Raw genomic sequence first — 21653 nt, forward strand, 5'->3', positions numbered from 1 at the left:
GCGGATCTGTCATCCACCTTTTGTAGTTTTGGAGCTGCTTGCGTGTTTGTTACCATTGGGGTTCCAGATTGTTGGGCGCCCACAATCTTTTTGGTTATTTCTGTCATAGCCGTATGGAATGGAGACTAGTCTTAAAGCGACACTGAGCTTTTTTTTTGGCTTTTTAAGAAAATAATTACGCGAAAGCTGTTTACATTAAAAGCAACGTTTGAAGACTCATTGTTTAGTTACCTGCGGATGCTCGTGTCAGCCTGAAGTGGCCAACGATGTCTATATCATGCATTTTACTAGCGTTACAGAGACACCAATAAATAAAATCACAAATGAAAAGAAATTTAAAACTAGGCTAATTTTTTAACTCTTTGTAAACCATGGCCCGCTTATGAAATGGATACTAAACTCAAAACAGAAGCAAAGATAATTTAGCTACTCAGGTCACACTTACCATCCAAGAGGTTTTTAGCGGCACAGAATATCATGGCAAACGTTTGTCTGCAATAAAACCAAACCCTCGACGAATGTAAAATAATAAGGGTGTGTGTGAAGATCTGTCAGCACGTTATGGCTTCTGCAGAAGTGAATATCCGCGTGTAAGTAAAGGCGCTCTTGCGCGAACAGTTCTGCAAACCTTACTTCTTACATAAAGTTTAGCACCACTTTCAATTTTCCAGTTATGGTTTCTATTGTATGTAACACAATGCGTAGGTAAATGTTTTTGCTCTTTACCTTTTTTTCTTTTTATAATAACAGGTGCACTTTTTACACCATTGCGCACTTTTATTCTCTGCAGCAACAAACACACACAGGAAAATAAATCTGACCATGAAGTGGAACCATTTCTGGAAACAAGCAGATAATTGTTACTGATCGGAGGAGTTCATGTTGTGATAATTCATTTCAGGACGATACAAAGGCGGTTACATGATGAGTGGAGCTCATTGGTTACGTTTCCAGTAGTGCTCCAGCCCAGCAGGGGGTCAGAGGGAGCACAGCACCATGCATTCACTATTGTTGGCCGCTTGCTGTGAAATAACGCACCAGAGAAGCTGGCGAGCACACGCTTTTATTATTTTACGTTCGTCGGGGGGTTTGTTTTTATTGCAGGCAATCGTTTGCCATGATATTCTGTGCCGCTAAAAACCTCTTGGATGGTAAGTGTGACCTGAATAGCTAAATTATTGCTGCTTTTGTTTTGGGTTTAGTGCTTTTAACCACTTCATAACCGGGGCATGGTTTACAAAGAGTTAAAAAAAAAAAAAAAAGGTGGCCTAGTTTCAAACTCCTTTTAATTTGTGATATTTTGTTTGGGGTTTTGGTGTTTGTGACTGTATTGCTAGTACAATTACGTGAATGTATAATTGGTAATAGTAGAATAAGCTGTTTACTGAGTTTACTGTTTAATAAGTTTTACTGAGGGTAGTAGGTAAACGGAACAGCCTACCATCACAAGTGGCAAAGGCTGAAATGGGCAGACAAGGTGGGCCTGGTGGTTCCTATCTGCCAATAAACTCTGCTTCTATGTTTTCTACAGCGTATGTATTCTTCTTTAGTAGAGCCGTCAGGGATGTTTAACTATACCTTAATTGTACAGAGTTTTTTACAGTTACTATAGTGATTACGCAACAGCCGTAACTGTTACTTTTCAAAGTCTCACGATTAGGAAGTTGTTACGTAATTTCAACATAACCTGATATTTTTTAATAACAGTGGATTTTGTGGAACTAAGACAATCTAGATGGGATTCAGTTTCCGTAATTCCCTTACCTGGGTACAGAGACAATAGTATAGACAATTGTATTTGAAGCTATTGTGAAATCGTGCCTGTAGTAACGTAACTACTGTATGCACACCGGATGACCTACATTACAAAAAAACTATTATTATAATAGGGTGACATATAAGAACCACGATATCTACCAAGACGTAAGCTTCTCTCCCCTGATGCAAATAACACAAAAGACATGTAATAATAGTAGACATGTAATGTAGTTTGGTGTATGATTAAACAATTGTACCAAACAGGTGTGAATGATCATGAATTTAATACTGTATGTAGGTTGAAACACAAATATTAACTAAAACAGAAACAGTTGAGTAGAAGGAATAAAACTGAGTGAGGAGCAGCCAAACTCACTAACAAGGTCATGAACCACTGCGAGACTGAGCACCGCAACAAGACATCAGGTAGTTATACCGCATCAGCCTGCCAGGCAGACATGGGTTTCCAGATCTTCTGCCCAATATTTGGCTGCAGCAGAGGGCAGTTTGTGCGCCACAAAACATGGTGGATGGTCCTTGCAGGTTTGGGGCTGCATTTCGGCAAATGGGGTTGGGATTTGGTCAGAATTAATGGTTTCCTCAATGCTGAGAAGTACAAGCAGATACTTATCCATCAAGCAGTACCATCAGGGAGGCCCCAATGACCCCAAACATACAGCCAAAGTCATTTAAGGACACAAACATGAAAAAGAAGAGACAAAACAAATATAGCACAATATAGCAAAAATAGAACACTTTAATGCAACCACATTTAAGTTGGAGTGGAAAATACTCCTATTAAATTTGAAAGGGTAGATCCCAGATCTCTCCAGCAAGTTGAGGGTTAAAAGAAGATATTGGCTAAATTATTATTTCTGTTTTTTAAAGCGCACCATATCACCTTTCAATTGCTGTTATGGTGTAACGTATATGTGATGGAGAGAAACACGCAGATATTGGTGCTGCTGGTAAATATTAGAGGAGCCGGTGTATTTCACGATTTTGTTAGTTCTCCAAGATTTTTGGAACACCCTACCCTAGAGTTCCTAAAAAAAAAAAACTGCGTGAAAGTGTACCTAGAAGCATTGATGCTGGTTTGAAGGCAAAGGGTGGTCATACCAAATACTGATTTGATTTAGATTTTTCTTCTGGTATTTACATGTCCATATTCAGAAGAACTATTCTTATTTTACAGCATTTTTTCACACCTGCCCAAAGCTTTTGCACACTACTGTGTGTGTGTGTATATGTATATGTGTATATATCATTTCTAAAAGTAGTACATCTTACCCTCCTACTAGCCGAAGTGCATTTGTTACAATCAGGCTATTTCGATGGAAACCCGAGTCTCGTGTTCCATTTACCAGCTCCCGTCACAGGGGTTTCGTTGTACTTTATTGTTTACAGGAATAAGTAATCTATGACTTCAGAGAGATTTATTGAGGATGACTGTTGAGAGTAAGAATAGCAAAAGCATCCACCAGACCAGACGCAGGGCTCAAATCCAAGCGCACGGCAGTAAAAACTGATTTTTATGCAAACTTTCACTCACTCAAAACAGAATATCAATTATGCTACTCACGGCTTGTGTTTAAAGGTAAGTACACAATATTTTAATGGTAGATTATACTTAATCTATTCTATGTCTTATTGGTACAGGAGGAGAAGCCATGCACTTGTGAGCTTATGACCTCTAATGAAGACTTATGATGACTCTGATGTCATAGATTACTTGCTCCTCTAAAATGTGATATATTATAATAGCCACTTTTTTTTACTATTAATTCAGAAGTGTACGACTGGGTCATTGGTACTACTTTGTGTATGAGAATGTGATGGAAACCTCCTAAATAATCTGTAAATCCACATAGCCGCTGACCAAAAAAAAGCTACAAAATAAATAGTAACATAAATAGCTAAATAGAAGAGAACTCATTTTGCTTTATTTTATAATCAGGCACCCTTGGTGGCCTGCAAACTACGGTTTAAGTTTTATTGCTCTATATAAATCACAATACCTTATTATTTAAATGCCGACATAATGTATATATTGCCTATAATCTCTTAGGAGGTTGATAGTTGGTAGTCATAGACGGTTTCACTTTTCCTGTACCGGTATAGCAATCTACCTTTTTTAATTGTGCATTAAAGATAGAACTCTGTTTTCTACTCTTTTTTTTTTACTATATTCTCGTTTATTAAAACCGTGTGCTTTTTTGTTGGGCAATAAATATTTTATTATTTACTTTAAATGTATAGCTTACAGAAAATGAGATTTGTGTCTGAATTAAGTTTAACTAGTATTATCTCCTGATTTCCCTATGCTGAAGCTTATTTAGGTTATAGAAGTGTAAAATATAGGACTTGGGAAACGCGACCAATCAATGTTAAGCCATCAGGGGATTTGAAGGTACCAGAGATCTAAGAAACCTGTATGTGTTGTATGAAAGAAACCTTTAGATTAAAAGTATGTCTAACTCATAAACGGTTATTCGAAACATACCAAATACTTCCCTGTATCACAGCCCTTTGTGTGATAACCGTCCTTCGGATGAAGCTGATGGCAGCATGCTTCCTCTTGGCTAACTGAAGGTCTACAACCTCACACCAGATATGGAGAGGTGATACAGGAGTTATGTCAAAACTAAGAGTGGGAAATGCGTTGATTGACAGATTCAATGGCTTGGATTAAGCATTGTTTTTTTTAAAAAAATACAAAAGCGAAGCACATCCTAACAAGCATATAAATACATATTTTGGGGTGCGGATTGAATGCCCAATTTGAACATACAACAAAGGAAGGAAGCAGCACACACCCAGCAGATGCATACTGTTATTATTTATTGATTTATATAGCGCCATCATATTCCACAGTGCTGTACAATGGGTAAACAGGACAAGTAGTGCATCACATAACATTTTGGACAGAAAATGGGTAAGGAGAGCCCTTCTGAACCAAGCTTACAATTTACACAAACTATTTAAAACATCTATCTCAAGTATACATGAATGACAAAGTACCCTAATGTTAGTGAGTCCTACCTCATTCTAACATGGCTGTATTGCTTACCAGTTTTTGTAGGACAGTCCTCATGTCCGAGCCTCATCCTGCTGTCCTGTGTATCTGCCCCACTGTCCCAAGTCTGTGGCCAGTAGGGTTCATGGGCCAGTTGGGGAGATCCCCTTATCACATCTAGGAGCAGTAAAATCAGTAGAGATCTGACTGTTGCGGTACAGACCTCCATGGCAGCTCCCAGGTGGCTCATCACCCCGTTCCGCAGCTGGGCATCATGAATTGCTCTTCTGCTATGGTGGGCAGTTGGAGCCCCCAAAGGCCACGCTGTCTCCTGGGTGCAGCCACACTCTCCACACCCATCAATACAGGTGTCTCAATTTGGACACCTGAAGTGTTGGAGGGGATGTTTTTAAACAAAGCAAAGACACCCCAGCCATAAGCACTATATGGCTATATGGTATGATGGAATGCCCAATATTTATGCTTGTGGTTTTACACATTGTGTATGTGACTGTAGTCATGTTCCTGTTTTCAGCAGTGCGTCTGCCACTTTAAATTTGTATGGGGCAGTAATTTGGCCACAAACGCTCGCTAAACTCTGTTATTAGAAGGACATAAAAAGAAAAGGCTTTCTCCAGTAGAAGTGGAATAAATGAGGTATGAGCTGGCATGCCTTTGTATTCACGCAAAGTTTGCCCACTCAAAGAACTGTATCTGTTCAGCAAAGAATACCGCATTCATAATGCAGCATTCATAAGCTGTTCCATTTTTGTATGAAAACATTTCCTGTGGCATTTTAATCTATCTTTGTAAACATCTTGGTCTCTTCTGTTGCCAGACACGTCAGCTGCCTTCTGTTTGGGAACAGTAGCTGAGAGACACATTATGTCACCATCCTAGCAGCAAAAAGAAATGTCAGCCTTATCTGAATCTGGAGTATTTTGCATCTTGGTGTCTTTTGCCTCGGTTCCTTTGTATTTTGGTTCGTGTAAACATTACTGCGCGGCCCCACCGGCACACCCAAACTATGGGACACCGATCGTGATAATGGTGCGTTCTGTTTAAATTAAAGATTGCTATTGTTGGGTTGCATAACAAGAAGTCATTGTAGCGGATGACGATATCCCCAAAAAATGAGTATATATAAAGAGAGTTCTAGGAAGGCATCCCCCACGGCTCAGTTACTAAATTGGATTTATTATGGGGATCCGGGCATGGGTGTCCTTGGCACCCTCTGCTTTTTGACGTGCTGTACATACTAAGAATTCTACAACGGATTTAAGTGTCAGTGGCGACGATGCATTATTTTCTGTTTTATGGGAACTAAAAAAAAAACCAGCATGTGCTGCCAGAGTTGGAGTCCTCAGAGGAAGTTCCTTTTGGCTGAACATCATGGAATATTAAAGCTGACATAAGACTGTGATGGCAATGTAATGGTTTGTAAATGTTCTGTAAGCACATGATGATAAGCTGTGACATAATCTTATGACATAAGGTATTTTCAGACTGAAAAGTCATTCCAGTGATAAATGAAGCCCATAAACACTAGTGAGATTGGAGTTGGGGAGTAAGTAGAGCCAAGCATCTCTCCTCTTCACTGAAAAGCCACCCAGGAGGCACAATTATCTGCTTTGGTTACTGGGCCCCATAAGAGAAGCCCAGAGGGGGTACTCGGATGTGGGTATGATGTCATACGCAGACACCCAAAGACACTATGATTCGCTCCAAGTAGATCAGCGAAGGGGGAACATATTTACCTGCTCTACTGCACCACCTACGAGGTCTGCCTCTGGAATAGGTCACAAGGCAGGAGGAGATATTTTAGAGCATTTAAAAAAATGAGTGCTTGAAAATATAAAGAAAACGGAGCAGTCAAATTCTCCTAACTTCTCCTAATGTGGTTTTTGGCCTAAATTTATTGTTTATGACCCTTTAAATTATGACTTTTTACATCTCATAGGCCATTTTGCTGATATCCCTGCTTCCTACACCTTGCTTAACTGGATGTCATGCTACATTTGTCGGAATTCTTGTATTTAAGCGAGTCATTAGTCATTTTAGTAATCCCAGTGGAATGTCTTCTGCACGGATTTGTGTAGTCTAGAAAAATAGATATTCCTTCCTTACCAGGCCTTTCGTGATATGCAGTAGCCACAAGTCAGAGGACATAGTCCTGAGGTGGGGGGCTGTATACATTCTTAGTCTACATACACAGTTCTCAAAGATTATTGTGGAATATGTCATTATGATGTGGCTTGAATACAGCATTTACAAGCGGTGTCCCCTCAAATAGTCCAACACTCAAACACTTAGACGTAACAAGAGAAACAAAGAAAGTGACCGCAGACAAGGGTCATTTGGCCCATCTAGTCTGCCCAACCTCTGAACACTTTCAGAAGTAACAGATAACTTTCAGTTCCTGGCCTCATCTTATACCTAGATTAGCCGTATGCCTATACCATGCTTGCTTAAACTACTTCACTGTTTATTAACCTCTACCACTTCTGCCAGAAGGCTATTCCATGCATCAACTTTGAAACCTTTGCCTCTCTAGCTTAAGACTAGGTCCTCTTGTTGTGGTAGTATTGCAAGACAGTTAAGAGAAAAATGATATATTGTATATACATAAGGCAGTCTTCTAATATAAATATATTTATATATTTTTTTAATTATTATTATTTTTGTTTGGTGTAAGCAGCCGTAAGATTTAGTATTCGGAAGAATAACAGATCAGATTTTATTTAGTAGATCACTAGCGTAGATGGAAATATGGAGAAACCCAGAGCTTTACAGTGATGCCTCTTCAGACTTCCAAAACAATTACCAAAATCCTCCCGGGCTCAGATAAGAGGAATGGTGTATTTAATATGTTTGATTACAGTGCACATTCTTATTACCTGTGAATGCAATGTTTGGTGACGTATGTTTAGTCTAAAATGTGGTATATTGTATTGTCTACAGGACTGTGTCCTGGTTTACATCTGGATTTACAATAATAAGAGCCCAAGCAATCCACAATTACTTTTACCGAATACACATTCGCATTCTTAGAAGTCTAGACGGAGTCCAAATATATTACATATGTTAAACTGAAGGTGGCTAACGTTCATCAGAAAGGACCGATAGTTTTATACTTTCCGTAAGAAGAAGGTTATACATTTTTACAATGTATATTATTTGAAAAGTCCATATATTATTGCAGTGTATGTTCAATGAATTGGACATTGTTAGACTGATCCTCTGGTATCACAATCACATTTGTTGCCGTTGATACTTGTTTTGTCTACTTTCACGAGTATACATAAATGTTTATGTGCTTTGACCAAATTTTAAGCTGTCTGAACTGCCCATGAATTTTCTATGTATGCAAACAGGAGACATTTTTTGTTCATCAAATATACATTAAAACGATACCTTAACATATCAGCTTCATGCAGCGGAGTACTGAGAATCATACTTATATTCTCGGTATTATACTCGGTTTGTAGATTTTGGGATACGGGATACCCCATTAGAGGAATGCTGTAATACAAAAAAAGACGTTGGTGTTCTTTGACAGACACATGACATGAGCCAATGTCTGGACACTGGAACTCAGATTACCTCGAGGTTAGGCAAACCGTCTGGTCGGGATCCCATCGTCTGAAAGGAAGGTTATTTAAGTCATTGGTGGCCGTGGGACATTTAGTGGAATCTCCGCCACAAAGCCCCTTGCTGCCTGTTCCTGAGGCTGATTTGTAAGATCCTACTTTTTTCCTTATACTTATAAACTAATCATCTTCATGTTTTTTTTTTGGCCCACGTAATTAATTTCCCTGTTGCCTTTACGGAAATGTCCCGGTATCGTTTACCATCTGCTTCCAAAGAATACCTTAACTACAAAACAGAGGAAGCGTCTATAGAACTCAATAGAACCCACAGGGCCTGCTTTCCCAATTAGTTTTTTGGGTTTACAACTTTATAATATTGAAGTGTTTAACCAAACGGATGACATTTTGACTGTGATATATGAAGCAATTCTCTAAATGAAATTGAAGTTTACAGGGTCTCGAGCTGCTGTTTGGAACCCACCTATATCAGGACAAAGAAATAGGAAGAGTTAAGGTGATTCTGGTAGCAGTTGAGGTTTAGAACATAAGGTTGAGGCCATTGTGACAGCGTATAATCAGCTGTATTTAGTGAGGTTTTGCGTTATAAGAAGTGCTGTATGGCCAGACAGACAGAAAAGAAGTTGAATTAGTAGGATATTCTTTATCGGTTGAATATCGTTTATCGTTTGAAGCATCACATCTTAGCTTTCGTTTGCATCATGCATTATTTTTCTGATGAAATCTCTCTGAATAATGGTTTCTTACATCGGTTCAGTTCGTGTTCAGGATTGATTACTATAGTTTAGTTTTTTACACGCTCCATTTAATACACAATCTCCATGTGTTTTCCGAATATGATCAATCTTACAATGCTGCAAGTAAATACCTGTCTCTGCGGACTTTTGCAATAACTTTTCATATAAGTTCCCTTTTATGTTTTTATATAGGTATTGCAAGAAGAGCTAATAAGAGATAATAAAAGATAATGATAATCGGGGATAATTAAACCATTCATAATATTAGAAGTACTGGAAAGAACTTGGTTCTTTATCTCCTGGTGTCAGGAGTGGTGGCTAAATGTGACACAGACATCGTTTCAGCTGTTTGCTAACCAAAATCAACATTTCGTTTTAACAGAATTGTGTGTTTTATTACTTTATTTTATAGCAGATGAGAGCTATCATCGAGTCATGAATTTTAGGGGTCTTCAGGAGACACAAATAACCTTTAACAATTCGGCTTTGTTTTCATAGGAACCCAAAATGTCTATTTCCTTCTGTAAAATTGAGGGTTTTTTAAGCTGTAAATATAAGATATACTGTATATATATTGTTAATAAGCATGCCATTATTTTACCAAAACATGTTTGTCGATACTTGTTTTTATTCTGCTCCCATGACTTCATGACTAATTGTTCCAGAAACCCCGTGCGATAATATTACTGTCAATATTAGGTATGGCAACATATTATACTTCTACATCCTGGTTCACATATGAGAAAAGAAAAGTGTTACTTTTTACTTTACTATTATTTTTTATTTCTATTTAGATATAAATGATTGGGGATTAATTGTTAGAGTAGAATATAACAGAGTTTGCCTACATGGATTTCCCCAACTTCCACAACGCTTAGCTATCCGTATGCTGATTGCTCTTTTTGAAAATACTGCGAGTGTGAAACTGCATTGTTGGCTTCCCCTAATTTATAAAGCTATTGTTTGTTGTAGATTTACCCCATACCAGTTCTCCTAGCTATACTCAATAACAGTTTTTTTTCCCCACATATTTGTTACCAATTATATACATCAGAATAGTAGTTCTAGATCAAATTTCTCAATGTTTTCCTCCAATTTTTTTTTAGTTTTTTTTTGCAATTTTTACATCATTGAAGTGTTTAAAAGAATAAACACCAAATAATCACTAACTGCTACCATTACTGCATTTATGAATAAGGTGCGACATAAGTAAGGCTCCAAAGCTTTTGCAGGAATCCTACTTGCATCACGCTGCCATCTTCTGGCCAATTCTGGTAAAGGATTGTTTATCATTGCATGACCATAAGGTGAAACTTGCACATTTTTATCTTGGTCTACAGAGCTTACAAAAGTAAAAAGTAGTTAAAATACCTCACAAAGTATTACACCGTTAATCAGATATTTTATACCCATGGAAACCAATAGGTAGCCTTTGTGGAGCTACAGCTTCCATGATAGTCATCCATCGCAGAAGAAGAAATGTGCCACGCCTAGAGATGAAAAGGCCTGGAAAAAAGAAACAGAAAAAATGGGAAGAAAACAATTTTTTCCGTTTTTTTTTCCAGAGCCACAATGATAAATAGCATGTTATGGTATTCAAGCCTTCATCACATACCTACATCAAATACCTTGCATGTTCTCTCACCTGAAGACAAGCAGATCCTGGAATACAATTCAAATACTTAGAATGCAATTCCCAAATAAGAGCAATATGCATTTCTGTCTCTAGGGGGCGCTGCAGGGGAAACGGCTTCAGTTTAGTTTGGTTGCGGCTCCATCTTGTTGGTAGACAGAAGTTGATTGGCTCAGTCTTCTTAGTTGGGCTTAATTGTTAAGTAAGAGGTTAAATTTGTCTGAAAAATTAGGCTACTTGTATATCCTTTATCTAAATGATACCTATTATTGTTCTCCCCATCACAGTGTCTGGCCAGTCAATAGGTTTTTTCTTTTCCTCCTCTCGGTAAAATGGTGAGACCAGCATCCGGTTCTCACGTAGAGTTGAAATGTTATTAACATATACGGTTTGTAACGAAAAATAAAGTTTTAAAAATTTTAAAAATGTTGTTTATTATTAACTGAATAAACTGAATAAGCTGTATTTCAAGCTTAATACTTTTTTTCAATTTGTAAAACTACTCCACACCAATTTTTCTGAAAATAAATTTTTTTTCTGGGAAAAAAAATGGGTTTTTCCATGGCTATAAAATTTCCCGGATATTTCACATCTCTAGCCAGACCATAGCCTACTCACTAAAAACCTAGACAGTAATTGGGAGGGAGTTCGTCTCTGGGGTCCTAAGCCTAAGAAGGTCGCGCTCTCTGTGTCTCGCTCAGGAACAGAAGAGCTTGCTGTCGTTTTAGCCGTTTCTATGTCTTTATGTTTCTGTTCTGTGTTCTGCTATATTCTCTGTTATATTGCTGGCTTGGAAGGTTTATCATCTTTTATGGCAGGTGCCCTTGACAACTAAGGGGTAATCAGCGGTTTTTTCCCGTGTGTCCTATAAGACCTTACTCACTAGTTACATGCTTTTTTGGAGATTTATTGCAGTCTTGAAATATATTTTTTGTTGCTAGTGGAGTTAAAATAGTGTCATTCCTGGCAGTGAACCGGTTTGTTTGTACTATACATGTCCACGCTTGAGTGTAAGAGAGAAGAATTTCTGGAAGGTTTGCCTATGGATCTTCTTGCGTTTGAGAAAGAGTTGAGGAATGTGGTCAGTTCTGCTCATTCTTTCTGTCCCTCTGTCTGTCTCCACATTCATGGCGCACATCTGGGCTCATCCTCCAGAGCCACAAGACGTTACAGTAGGGCTTAGCATTGTCTCGATGCTGCCGAGGAACATCTGGTAGAATGGTACAGGTTTGTCTAATCCAGGACACATTAGGCAGACGTTCAATTTCCTTAATGGATTAAATTTGAATTTGTGCGCCATAGTATGTACTATAGAAACTATAATAAAATATTTATACTGTATCTACATGTTACATTTGTCAATTTAAACATTGCATTACAGGCCAGCAGAAACTCTTTCATAGTACATATGCCAAAAGGATGTAAAAAATATTAAAGGAACGTTATAATGTGCCAGACAAGCTCACCAATAAGAATGCATATTAAAGGAATGTATGAGTATTTTTTAATATGCATTCTTTAAAAATTAAAAGGTATTTTCCTTAAAGAGAAGCTGCAGCTATGCTCCAACAATACTCGCCCCTGATTGGCTGCTTGAAGGCACATTTGCATGGGGGCACATGATCTGTCAGCTATTATATGCATTAAAGCGTATGCGATGGAATGTCCCTTTAAATAAAAAAAAATTAGGACATTTAAATTGTGTCCACAAAACATGATTTAAAAAAAAAATTATCTCAACAAAATTAAGTAACCTTTTAAGTAACTAAATGAATTATTTAGCATGTGCTTACCTATCGGTCAACAGCTACCAATATCTGCTTTGGTTAATTAACATGATGAAAACTATTACACAAAAGCTATGTATTAAACGTCACAATATTTGTTTCTATCAAAACATGGAAATTATTTGCATTTATTCGTTAAAGGCCATCATTCAAATGAAAAATATTTTTAAAGAGAAACCTTTTATTAAATATAACAGTTTTATGTCTTTGTGTTGACACTTTTTTCACCTTTTCACTTTTTTTGCATAAGGTAAATGTAGTGCAGTAACCATGGAAACCATGGACAGTCTCCAAAGAATTCTCTATATTTAGCACTTTTACAGAGAATTGCTCTGTATACGGTTCATAATATCTGACATCACAGTATGTTGCAGTATATGTAGTGAGGGGCTTTGTTAACTAAGTCCCATTTTTAGCCGGCACTTTAGCCCTGGCTGGGGATACACGTCTTGTCTTTCCCATTTGATGACGTATACGATAACAATACAGAATACATGTATTTAGTCTCCATTATGTGGGCTTTCAGTGGAATTTGGAAGGAACTCTGGAGTAAAGTTCAGATAAAATTAGTCATAGGGCTCTATTTACTAAAGGGAGAGTTGTCAGGAGACAATGACTTAAAAGAGAACTCAGCAGGGCCTGAATCCTGTGGGTTTCATCTGCCATATTTATGACACAAGCAGGGCCGGCCTTTGGGGTGTGCGACCTGTGCGACCGCACAGGGCGCCACACTCCAGGGGGCGCCGCCGCTGGGTCCTCCCCCGCTGCCGCCGCCGACGCGGGGTCCTCCGCCGCCGCCGCCACGGGGTCCTCCGCCGCCGCCGCCGCGGGGTCCTCCTCCGCTGCCGCCGCGGGGTCCTCCTCCTCCTCCGCCGCCGCCCCCCCTGCACCTAAATGAAAACATTGTTGGTTTGAGGCAGAGGGGGGTAGTTTGAAGGGGCAGAGGGGGGGTAGTTTGAAGGGGCAGAGGGGGGGTAGTTTGAAGGGGCAGAGGGGGGGTAGTTTGAAGGGGCAGATGGGGGTAGTTTGAAGGGGCAGAGGGGGTGTAGTTTGAAGGGGCAGAGGGGGGGTAGTTTGAAGGGGCAGAGGGGGGGTAGTTTGAAGGGGCAGAGGGGGGGTAGTTTGAAGGGGCAGAGGGGAGTAGTTTGAAGGGGCAGGGGGGGTAGTTTGAAGGCACAGGGGGGGTAGTTTGAAGGGGCAGAGGGGGGGGCACCAGAGGAGTATTTCGCACAGGGCGCCGGAACACCTAAGGCCGGCTCTGGACACAAGTAACGGCTGATATTTACAGACCCCTACCTGTTCTGGGGGTCCCAAGGCTGTGCTTCTGTGTTTCCTATTGTCCATTTTCACAGCAGCAAAGCCTATTGGAAGTCCTAATGGGAATACTGGTCTGTGGAAAGTAAATGCTTAAATCACTTACCCCTTCATCTAAATGTCACGTCCGTCAAGAAGCATTCGCCACATCATTATAAATTAACAGCTGTCCTGGAAAAGAATTAGAAAGTACATTAACAGCACTGCTGTGATTACATGGTTTTAAATCTACGACCCTTTGTAAATTTACATTAATGGCCCTCTTACTGTTAATACTTTGGCTTTGCAAGAATATATGTTAATTCACGATGTACATCTCTCAGAAAACCACCTCATCCAGTATTAACCCCTTAGTGACAAAGCCCGTACATGTACGGGCTCAAAATGCATTGTTTTCATTGGGTTTAGGGACCGCCCATTGTCCTTAAGGGGTTAAAAATCATCATGTAGTCTGCCCAAGAATATTCTCCGCTTTTCCATCATTGGTAAATTTATAATAAATCATTAAAAACGGCAGAAAATGCATTCTTAAATTTAAAATACTTACTTTTTAAAACCTACTTTAAAACAGCCAGCTTAAAAGACATAACACAGTTTCAGACAAATTGGACAAAAGACAACACCTAAAAATAAACGTGATAAACAACCAGGTGGTTTTAAGCTGCTCCAAGTTTCCATGTCAGCTGATACAGAGAAAAACGTTCCCAGAAAATATTACAATCTGACCATCTGCACAGAAAATGTATCACTGTTCCTTTGAACAAAAGACGAGCGAGCAGAGTGTAGTAATAAAATACAACAAACTATTGTCGTTAATCCTAATAACGAGGCTGAAAAGAATATTTCTGGCTACATACGTTATTTATACCTATAAGTGACCAAAATCAGAACTTGAGTTCTGTGGATTGACTGTTAATATTTTGGTTGCTTGGATAATTAATTTTTTACTGTGGAACCAACGTTTGGTCCTCAAGACTTGTAGGATCTGTTGTTCCTGACTGAGCTTTTGTTCGGTGGGATTTACAAACTGGATGATCGAGCTGCCTGTCTTTACACAATCAGATACTGAAAACCTACGGGTTTGTTCATTACCACCTTAGTGCTCAAATTATTATTTTATTCATTTAATATAGTTCTGATGAACCTCCAAGCCAGCTCAGTCCAAAACATGTTCATGAATATAACCCAACATAGATTCCTTGACCAAACCTCTGGGGCAGCTCTGTGCCTAATGGACCATATACTGCCTCAGTTATTTCAGTTCAGACACATTATACTTTGTATTTTCATTTACATTTTTATTTATTAAAGATTGTCAACTGATAGGGTCAGGCGTTTCCATTTTTCAATATTTACAATGCATCAGTGTTTTCCCGTTATGATAAAAATATTGCAGCTGATCTTGGCTTCAGTATAGAGAACTTCTACATGTAGAACCTTTAGCCCTTTACTTGGTGGTTGGTAATTCTTTATGTGCCGATGAATCTCATGCCACCTGGAAAATTTGTGAAGATGACCCAAAGAAACATTGGGCGTATGCGACACACCATTCTCAACGACGACTGGCTTGATGTGCGCACTACTCGCCAAAAAATAAAAAAAAACAAGATAACAAGCATACAGCCACTGGTGAAATTCTGCATAGGTGCATCAAGCCTCTGGCGCCACCTATGGGCACATCTGAAATTGCACCTAATAAAGATACCCTAAAACGATTTAACCCTTTCATTATCTACCACACATAACATAAGTGGTTATCAAAGCCCAGATCCCATATGGCTAATCTACACTATCTCATGTAGTAGCCTAGTTTGACTACTTGTTAACATCGTAACTAGAGTAAAAAACTAGGAGTGCAGACAAACTGCCTGCTGATCTATTGTGGGATTGACTGGCTAGTCCAAATCTTGCTAATATACAGGGATCAGTTGCTGTGATATCAAATACATGTGTTTTTTTATGTTTTTAAATTTAATATATGGGCTGAATAGCTTCTTGACACAATTCTCAGCACCCTCAGAATGATGATGAAAGTGATGAGAGTTTTAGCCCTCAAAAGAGGTGGAAAATGGTTACTGTGCTTGTATAAATGTGTATTTTCTCTGTGTCTAGCCGGCAGTGTGTGGTACAGTCACCTACGTGGCCAATGTACCTGGATATTTTCTACATGGCTGGATTTGCTAAGGGAGAAAGTACTTTTAGGAAAAGTTCATACTTTTCATTACATTAAGTATTTGGTTAGGAATGTATGGGGAAAATTATTATTATTTGTAATGCTTTATTTTGTATTTTTACTACCATATCGGGATGGCCTGCGGAGCTTGCCTTTAAGTAGTTACTGATGAATAACTTAACTTGCCCTGAAAAATAATATATGGTTTGTTCTCCTTAGATAAAGTGTAAGCTGTTTATACGGTTGTCACCTTAATACAACAATATTCCCAAGCTATCCCTTGGCACTCAAATTGTTGAAGCGTTTACTATCTAGAACACCATAAGTAATATATATCAGTAAGCATGTTGATCATCAACAAGTCAAGATAACTTTTTCATTCTCGCCCTATTTAAGGCGGAACTGTTCAGATACAAGGGTTTGAATCATAGTGAGGTCACATATTTCATCACGCTACAAGTTGGATGTGTACAGTAACTTATGGAACCTCAGCTGCGCGGTGAGGTTTTTACACAGCCATGGGAGGAGCGTCCAGGAAGGAGAGAGCATTCTGCACGGTCTAATGATGTAGTACACAGCTGTGCACACTACCGGTCGGAATCGAAAGAGACGGACTAGCTGAGTGCATAATAACTTTTTCAGCGCAGGAAGTGCTATTGATTTCTAAGAAGATTTGACACATCAGGGAATGGAAAAAATAATATTCTTTTAAAGGTACTCGTAATTAAATCAGCTGCGTTAGATCTGTTTATTTCTATAGTGCATTCTAGGAACATATTTGCTAAAATAACTGATTAATTATTAAAATAATTTGTTGCAGACCACGGAGTCGCTGCTTAATTAGTTTGATTAACCCTATATATATATAGTTGTTGGTACCCACAAATAATTGTGAAGAATTAAACTTTAAGAATTTGGGTCTACAATTTATAATATAATTTATACCATAGCGTAAAGGGAAATTCTAAGGGTAAACAGAAAAATAGTCTAAAAAAGCGGTCTATTTTTTTTCTATTTAATATGAAATTAAATGTAATTTTTATACAGTTTGATATATCTAACCGTTACACTGGAAAGAACTATTAAGTATTCTAAAATGTAATTATCGTTCTTAGATTTCCCTCTTCTTAATGGACAACTGTTATTCTGGGATACAAAGATATTTTTTTCCCCTAAGGTGTTAAAAATCCAACTCTTTGTATGTGGTACAGCTTCTTTTGATGTGATTGCTATTTTCAAAGGTCTTGAGCCTTTTATTATCTAAATATATATATATATATATATATATATATGTTGTTACAATTTTTTCTCTCATTTTAAATCACAAACAATTACAAACAACACTTATGATCAGTTGTTTATTTAATATTCTGTAATATTTTAAAATTGTTAAAAGCACGTTTTGATGTAAATCATGTACCAAATATTTTATTAATCATGTGAGTTTGTACTTAAGCACTTACCAAAAGGACCATTTTGCATTATATACGCACATGGCAGCTTACTGAATTTCTAGTTGTTCATTGTATATTTAGCGATCAGGCAGACGACGAAGCCGTTGGCTACAACATATTAAATGTACACAACATCTTTGCAGTGTGGGTAAATTGCAGAAATTGCATTTTTCAGAGTTGATTTATTTTACGTGATAATTGTTGTAATTTAACAATAATTTCATGGAGTTCATTACTTGTAAAATACAATTGTTATGTATGAGTATATTGATCAAGTAATTATATATATATATATATATATATATATATATATATATAACCACTTTATTGATAAATGCTTAGATGGAAAATCTTGGATGTCATCTCTGAGAAGAGTTAAATATTTAGTTAACATGACGTAGAAGATAAATATAGCTTACAATAGTCTTAGTGCATATTCCTTTGAACGAGCCAGAAGTTTAAGAAAGTTGGCTGTAAACGCAAGGAAGAAAAAAAAAAACAATGTTATTACCCAATATGGATGACAAAACATTGTAGCATGTGTGGGAAAATGGATCACATCCAATGTCTGGAATTATTTATCTTTTGGTAAAGTCATAAGGATGACTGGTTTATGTATTTTACTGAAATTCCTGCTGATTACTTATATTTACTTGTACACTGGGGAAATTAGAGAATAAATATTTCTGCTTACAAATCAAAACCATACAGGAAATTAATGTATAGGCACTAAATAAGAGCAATTGAGTTACATGGCTTCCTAGTTTTAAGTGGCTCGCACAATCGCTTAAGTTGATTTCTACAAATTTAATTTCAAAGAATGTTGTAGATGTAATAATACCATAGGATGCATCCAAATTATTGGGGGTTTTTTTGGTTTGGATGTGCAGTAGATTGCTAGATTTCAGTAAGCCATTGGGCACTGTCCTTCAATAAATACATTGCAGCGTTTGGATGTTAAAATAGTTGCATGGAGAAGCTGAGTGACAGGAGGCGGAAATAGTTAAGGTGAATAATCAGAGCTGAGCCTTGTCACCAGTGAGGTATATCAGGGATCAGTACGCATTCTTTTAAATATCAAAGGTAAGGTATGCCTTTTCTGAAGATAACTCAAAGGTCTGCAGTAGGGTAGACACTCATGATGGAGTAATCCAAATGACTTATTATTTAAGTAAATTAGAAGAAAGGTCAAGAATGCGGCAGCTGCAGTTTAATGTAGATAAGTGTAAAATAATGCACTTGGGACATAAAAATCAAAAGGCAAAATACTATCAGCGACAACAGAAGAGAGGGAGTTGGAAATAATAATTTTTGAGGACTTAAGTGTAAGCAGACAATGCGGCAAAGCAGACAGGCTCTTGAGTTTAGCTAGAGGCATTGGTAGCAGGAGGGGAAGGTGGTTCTGCCACTTTACAGATCTCTGCTAGGACATCAGCTAGACTATTGTGTGTGGTTCTAGAGGCCTTGTCTCCAGAGGGATGCTGACATTCTGGAAAGAGTTCAGAGCAGGTATACTAGAACAGTGAATGGTTTGCAGGATAAAAATCGGCAAAGACTAAAGGATCTCAATATGTATCTCAAGGAGGAGAGAAGAGTGAGAGATGGGATAGAAACATTTAACTATATAGGGGGATTTAACAGTGTACAGGAGAAGAACATTTAGGAGAAGAAGTTATCATCTAAAACTAGAGGATTAGATGCTTTGGTGTAATGTAAGGAAGTGGGTGGCACTTAAGTAGAAATCAAACACCAGAGACTGTAGATTTATTATACAGTAACTTTTCCAAGGTTTCAGTTCTCAAGGATGACCACCTTCTCCCTCTCAGCACCACCTGCCTGCCGAGGATGGGTAGGTGAGAGCATTGAAACCACCAGTTTGCATAGACCACCAGTTTACCACAATACTTATGGTAAACTTATATATAAATGACGTTCCTGTATGTTACTATGTATCTTGGTGTATTTATTTCCAAACATCTACATTATGTCTTATAGCAAAAGAATATGGTTCCTATCTCATCTCTCATGGTTTATATTTTATTTGTACTTCAGAGATATGAAGATTCCAAACAAGCAGCGGTGTATTAGGCCAGCTAGAGCTATGGTGACAAGTCTGTGTGAGGCAGGAGCATCTGCCCTATTGAGCTGTTACAGACCTCTGTAGGTTCTGTCTCATCCACATCGTGCAACCTTCAGAAATAGAGGACCCACGCAAGGGATGGGCAATTGTAGTGGCTGCACTTGGTCTGCATAAATACACGTGTGTTATAAAATTGGTGATATGAATAGATTAAGGTTTTGTACTAATTTGTCCTTTATTGCCCCAGGATCTCCTATGATCTCCATTTAATGTCCATCTGATTGCACACAATTCTCAATTCTAGACTGTAAGCTCATTTCTAGATTGTGAAATGGTTTGAGCTGGGCTCTCTGTAGGTTACAAATTATTATATGATGGACTGCTTTTTATATTCCGTACAGCTCTGTAGAATTTGAAGGTGCTAGATATATCAATAAATAATAACTCTCTCTTTCTTTGCCACTGCTGTAGGGATTCTCTGAACATTTTTGCCTCCTCCCCTCCCCCTCTCCAAAGCGTTGGCGAGATCTCGCACACCCTGGCGCATAGCACTACAACCTGTCATCATGGAAAGTGTAGCATTGTTGCGGCAGCCCCCATAATGACTTTTAGTGAAGTCAGCTCTCAAGACTTTCCAGTGCCAGTAACACTATGGAGCCAAATCTGAAACGGCTCCAATTATGATTAGATTCTTCTCAAGTAATTATCACTTGTTGAAATGTTTTCAGGGAATTTCTCTTGTTCCGCTGGCACCATAAAGCTAGACAGCCAGTAGGCGACGGGAGTGGGATATATGGATTCTAAAAAAATTCAAGGAATGTTCTTTTTACTTGATTGGTTATATTAAACGCTCATTTACAGTAACTTTATGATCTTTTGTGTGTTTCTGACATTTAAAAGGAACCCTCTCACCAAAAAAGTTGCATACTCACATAAAGCAAGAAAGATACACACATAAATATTTCGGCAATCCATACATCTAGATTAAAAAGGAGTTTAAAATTTAGTAGCCCAGCCATTCTTGTCATCTTGTCATGTTAGCCGCTTAGAAATATATAACTCCCAACAGTCCTAGTTTTCCAACTAGTCACAAGTGTCGCTATAGTAAATAAAAACAAAGATAAGATTGGAACATGTGGGAAAACATGATGTTTGGTGACCGCCTTCTCGCACAGTGTGTGTGAACAGCTAGAAAGAAGGCTCCGGGTAAAATAAGGGGTAAGAGGGTGATTAAGAGAGTGTGAGGGTAAGGGGGTTAGGTAGGGAGGGAATGAGTATCTATGTGTGACTTAAAGTGAGGCACTGCCTTTTTTCAATTATCAATGCATGTGCTGCACTGCAATCATCAGGCCATTTCCACCACAACACACTAAACACTCAAAAGACGCTCAAAAGTCGAACTGACATGCTGGCATCATGCTGTTATGTATCCGTTCACTCGAAGCGAGCGTTCGTAAACAAGGGAACAGTTGCACTTTAGCTGTGTCCTTATTCGTGCCCTTAAAGTGAGCATGTCTGTATGTGTTAGCATCAGTGTGTATGTGTAGGTGTACGTTAGAGGGAGAGTGCTAGAGAATGAGAATATGTAAGTGTGTGTTAGTGAGAGTGTGTATGTATGTTAGGGTGGGTGTGTACGTTTGTGTAAGTGTGATAATGTGTATGTAAATACGTGTGCCATTGTATATGTATACCACGGGGAGCAAGCAGCCAATGGAGCCAGCCTTCCCCTGTCCTTCTTCTCCTAGACCTCTTACCGTGTCAAATTTAATGTTATTGGTAATTTTGTATTCTCCATTTTGTAATAGCATTGTGGAAACTCCTGGTGCTCTGTAATGTAATATAAACATTGTGTACAATACTTGCCAATCTTTAGGCAAGTCACTTCCAGTGAAAAATCTGAACCACAAAATGTCAGTTTGGCATAGGATTGGGTTTTTTTTGGATTTTTTGTATACATATACATGAAGAGCTTCTCATTCTGTGTACTTACTCATCATCAGAGTGTATTTGTAGTTGCCAAAAGAGACTGTAAAGAGTGCATTATGGGAACATGCATCCCATAGAAACAGATTTGTAAACATATAACATCTTAT

The 21653-nt window shown here is 38.3% G+C and overlaps 1 protein-coding gene across 2 annotated transcripts in view; it reads left to right on the forward strand.

The window, feature by feature from the left end:
* The window catches only part of STARD13 (StAR related lipid transfer domain containing 13), a 75631-nt gene that overhangs the window by 28509 nt on the left and 25469 nt on the right, over positions 1 to 21653 (forward strand). The gene's annotated exons all lie outside the window — the stretch shown is intronic.

The sequence above is a fragment of the Spea bombifrons genome, chromosome 2 (assembly GCF_027358695.1).
Source record: "Spea bombifrons isolate aSpeBom1 chromosome 2, aSpeBom1.2.pri, whole genome shotgun sequence".
Taxonomy (NCBI): Eukaryota; Metazoa; Chordata; class Amphibia; order Anura; family Pelobatidae; genus Spea; species Spea bombifrons.